We start from the raw sequence: 5,459 nt of genomic DNA, 5'->3' as shown, positions 1-5,459 counted from the left end.
CGAATGTGAACAGTGAACTAGCCTACCTCCAGCCATGAACCCCATTAGGTTTGCTGCATTCAGTCCATGTAGTGGAGGCTAATAGTCCCACAATTGTGTTTAATGAGGAGACTGATGCTCAAGGCAAAGTAACTGTAATGTGCTCCCAAGCCTCTGCTAGCCCTTTTCAGGGTTTAGATCTACAGTCAGTTGACTTGTCTAACTTGAGCCACCATGAGCAACTGAAAGCAAAAGATTTGCTTGGGAAGTACAAGGATGTATTTTCTACAGGGGACAGTGACCTGGGCTGTACAACACTCATTGAACATAATATTCCACTTATAGATGACATTCCAACTAAACAATGTTACCGTCGTATCCCCCCATCTCAATTTGAAATAGTGAAAGCTCACATTAAATAGCTACTACAGGCTCAAGTCATAAGAGAGAGTTGCAGCCCCTATGCCACACCCCTGGTTCTAGTTCAGAAAAAGGACGGCTCCCTAAGGATGTGTGTAGACTACAGGCAACTCAATGCAAAGACACGAAGGGATGCCTATCCACTGCCCAGGATTGAAGAATCACTAGACGCTCTAACAGGTGCTAAATGGTTCTCTACGCTAGACCTTGCCAGTGGATACAATCAGGTCCCTGTAGCTGAAGCAGATAAGCATAAGACAGCTTTTTGCACACCATTTGGCCTGTTTGAATTCAATCGAAAGGCTTTTGGTTTGTGTAATGCACCCAGTACCTTTCAAAGACTAATGGAAAGGATATTTGGAGATCAAAGTTTTCAGTCTCTGCTTCTGTACCTGGACGATGTAGTAATCTTTTCAACCTCTGTAGAACAACATTTGCAAAGACTGGAGTTGGTGTTGCAGCGTCTGCAAAAAGAGAATTTAAAGGTCAAGTTGAGCAAGTGTTGCTTCTTCCAAAAGCAAGTCAAGTACCTGGGCCACGTGGTGTCTGAGGATGGGGTGGCCACTGATCCAGATAAGATCGCTGCAGTGGCCCAGTGGAAATGCCCAGAGAATGTCAAAGAACTAAAATCATTCCTTGGCTTTGCCAGTTACTATAGGCGATTTGTTCCTGGCTTTTCTCAAATTGCCTCCCCATTAAACTCCTTGGCAACAAAACTGACTAGTAAAGACAAGAGAGTCAAAAATTCAATCAAACCCCACTGGACCGAGGTATGTCACACAGCCTCAGTGCTAGCTTATGCTGNATCGATCATGTTGTCTCAATATGAAAATGATAGAGAAAGGGCGTAACTCCCAAATCGTCGGAGTATTCTTTTAAGTGTCAAAAATATGGACATGTAGCAGCAGCCTGTAAAGGCAAACAAAGATGTGGAAGGTGTGCTGGGGAGCATGAGTACGGGAAATGTGCTTGATTTTGATGACATTTTCAGGAAAGGTGGATAATGGGACAAGGAACAGATGTTAAAATTTTGGTGGTGATCGGATGAAGCAAAGTGGATAAAATAATAAATAAAGTCTGTGGTCTGACAGCCTCAGCAGCAATTAAGACAGTGAAAATAGCGCCATCTGGTGGCCGGAAAGCACGTCTTGTTCTACTTGCTAAATATTGTTGTAATTCTAAAGTTGAAATTAATGTTCTGTGTTGGAAAAAAGAAAGTGAAAAATACAAAAAAACACATTATATTCTGTGTTGGTACAAAATAAAAACTAAATAAATACACCATAGTGTCTCCATGGTGAAGGCATATATAACCTAATAATGATAGTGATGCAAATAACCTAATTGTGATGCAGGCTGCAAAATCTGATGCAGGGGGGGAGGGAATATCACCTACTTGGCAGAGGTCTGCACTCTGAGTGCTTTTCTAGTTAATTATTATAACCCTTGCAATAGATTGAGTACAGACACATTGAACATTGTGAGTGGTGAGACACAGGATAAAGTGGTATGGTGCAGGGATTTTAATGCACATAGTGCAAACGACAGACATTAAGGAGCAAGTCATAGAGGAATTTATTGTGAATAAAAGCTTAGTATGTATGAATGATAGGAGTGGTACCAGGTATAATAGTGTGCAAAACACAGAAAGTGCAATTGATTTAACATTTGTATCAGAAGAAGTCACTGATGTTACCACATGGAAGGTGTTAAGTAAATCAACAATAGGTAGTGATCATTACCCTGTAATTATTAAGACTGGAATAGAAGTTCACCAAGATGAGGATCTAAGACTACCAATTATGGAAATTAGATAAAGCAAATTGGGAGGTGTATCAAAAGCTATGCAAAGATAAATGTGAGCTGTTAAACAAAGAAGATTTCTCAGATGGAGATGAATTCATTAACAAGCTGGTAGCAGGCATAGTACAAGCAGCAGAGGAAACTATACCAAGGGGTGCTGGGAGCAGAGGTAAAAAGACTGTGCCATGGTGGGATGCAAACTGTAGGGAGGCTGTTAAAAGAAGAAACAGGGCTTTCAGGCAGTTAAAAAAAGCATCATTCACTGGAAACTCTAAATAACTATAAAAGGTTACAGGCGGTTGTCCGGAGGACCATAAGAGCAATTAAATGTGAATACTGAAGGCAATATTGTAATAAAATTGGAAGAGAGACGGCATTATCTGATGTATGGGGGATGCTTAGACGAATGAGCGGAATCAAGAGACATTATACAATTCCAGTATATATTAGTGGCAATAAAACAGCGGTCAGTAATAGGAATAAAAGTGAACTTTTGGCAGAAACATTAAAGTACACAATTCAGATAATTTATCAGTCAGAGCCAGACAGTGCAGGGACAACACTCTTGCCATGAGTCCAGATGTGAATGTACAGAGAATCACCACAATAGATGATTTAGATGCACCCTTTAATTTATTTGAGTTAAGGAGGGCACTCTTAAAGGCACAGCAATCATCTCCGGGAAAGGATAGTATCTGTTATAGTATGCTAGCCCACATGGAAGATAGTGCACTTAAAGTAGTCTTAAGTCTCAAACTGGCAAAATACCAGTAGCATGGAAACAAGCAACCATAGTGCCAATAGTAAAGCCTGGGAAAGATCCATCGGACCCATCAAGTTACAGACCAATAGCACTCACATCACAGTTATGGAAAACTATGGAGCGTATGGTGACAGACAGACTCACTTCCATCAAAGTGGGTTTGGTAAAGGGGGGAGCACCATGGATTCAATATTATGCCTGGAGTCAGAAATCAAAAAAACTCAAAGAAATGGGGAGATGGTGATAGCTGTCTTTTTTGATGTTGAAAAAGCATACGGCATGTTGTGGAAGGAGGGACTGCTGATCAAGTTAAGTAAATTAGGTGTGGGTGGTAGGCTCTATAACTGGGTGATGGACCTCTTATTAGACAGGATCATAGAGGTCAGGGTGGGTACAGAGTACTCAAAGTTATATAAAGTTGAAAATGGAATCCCGCAAGGCAGCGTTTGCAGTCCAGTACTATTCAATATAATGATGAATGACATCTTTGAAAAAGTTGAAAGAAATGTAGGGAGGTCCCTATATGCAGATGAAGGGGCCTTATGGATGAGAGGACGAAATTTAACATTTATCCAGAAGAAAAAATGCAGGCAGCAATTATGGCAGTGGAGCAGTGGGCGAACGACTGGGGCTTTACGATGTCTGCTGCAAAGACACAAGTGTTATGCCTTTCCAGACGACATAAAGACGTGATTGGAAAATGATATGGTCAAACACTCGAGCAGGTCAAGGTAGTTAAATTCCTAGAGGTGATATTTGATGAAAAGCTGACCTGGAAACAGCATATTAGCAAAGTCACAGAGAAATGTAAGAAAGTTAATAACCTCTTAAGATGTCTATCGGGAAGGGACTGGGGAGCTACCAGAACAGCACTATTAAAAGTATATTAGGCATTAATGAGATCAGTATTGGACTATGGATGTATAGCATATATGTCAGCAGCAGACAACCACCTGAATAGAATGGAGGTAGAGCAGGCACAGGCATTAAGGGTCTGCAGTGGAGCCTTTAGAACCTCCCCAGTGGCTGCCATGCAAGTGGAGATAGGAGAACAACCATTAAGAATAAGAAGATCTGCAATAATGTTAACATATTGGGTCGATCTTCAGGGACACTGTTGCTCACACCATGCTAAAGCAATCTTAGAGGATCGTTGGGAACACAATGAAAGTAGGTGTTTCAGTTTCGGATGGGTAGGAAATGCTAAAGCAGAAAGCCTTGGTCTGTGCAACATAGCATACAGCCCAACAGTCCCATATCCAGACATCCTGTGTTTGCTTTGAAAGGGAATTCAAAGCCAACACAGGCTGAGAGGATTGTAGATGTGTACATAGAACAGCATTTTAATGATAAAAGTAGGATTTTCACTGACGGCTCAAAAGACCTGGAAGGACAGCAGCTGCCATCTACATTCCAACATGTAAAAAAGCCATTAAGAAAAGAACCCCTGATCATCTTTCAGTATATACAGTTGAGCTCCTAGCTATTATGATAGTGATGCAGTGGATAGAGGAGAACAACATTAGAAAAGCAGTCATCGCATCAGATAGCTGGGCAGCACTCACTAACATCGAATCCGTTAAGTCCTGCAGGCTAGATCTGGTTTTTCAAATTCATCACTTCATTTACAGAATGTTCAATAAGGGCATGACCGTCTGCTTTGTTTGGGTTCCTGCTCATGCAGGAGTAGAGGGAAACTAGGATGCAGATATTTTGGCAAAGCAAGCACTTGAATCAACAGCAGTCAATATGGAAGTTCCTTTAAGTAAAGCTGAAGGCAAAACATTTATCAAAAAACAGATGCGCAAAAAATGGCAGGAGTACTGGGAACTGAATGAAACTGGGGGGCAATAAACATGCATTTTATCTCGGGATGTCTTGAAATTTTCTTCACCCCTTCTTCGTCCTGCAATGAATGAGTGCACCGGCTTTCTATTGCGCCACAGCGCCACATTAGCAGTTGGGAGGTGTATTGCATATTGGTAGTAATGTGCAATACAACGCAATGAACGTCTTGGTCCAAGGCCATCTCCAGAGGTAAAGGAATAAAAAACTTTTTTTACCGATGGATTTCCAGATTGGGTGTACACAATCCTTAGACGGGTGATGACCGTCTCCTCTTTTCTGCTCCCGCTCAGCCTTTCGACAGTTTTTCGACTAACGGAAGTGCAGAGGCCTCGGCAATCGATCACGCCCTTCACTTCCGGCGGTGCCCCCAGGGAATTGCCGTGTTCTTTACAAATACTTTGGGTAGAAAACCAGCAGAGTTTAGCTATTTATCACATTTTTCACATCACTATATCACCGTGTAGACTAATCTGATGTTTGTTAAGTCTATAAACACAATGAGTGAACAAACGTTACTATTTCTGTGTGCACGTTTTGTAAATAATAATAACATCGTAGATTAGCTGGGCTAACCGTTAGCTGTTAACGTTAGCCGTTAGCGGTGTCTGTAATAACCATAGACTGTATAAAAATAAGGTAATAACTC

The sequence above is a fragment of the Epinephelus moara genome, chromosome 24, assembly GCF_006386435.1.
Source record: "Epinephelus moara isolate mb chromosome 24, YSFRI_EMoa_1.0, whole genome shotgun sequence".
Taxonomy (NCBI): Eukaryota; Metazoa; Chordata; class Actinopteri; order Perciformes; family Serranidae; genus Epinephelus; species Epinephelus moara.
This window is presented reverse-complemented; position numbering follows the sequence as displayed.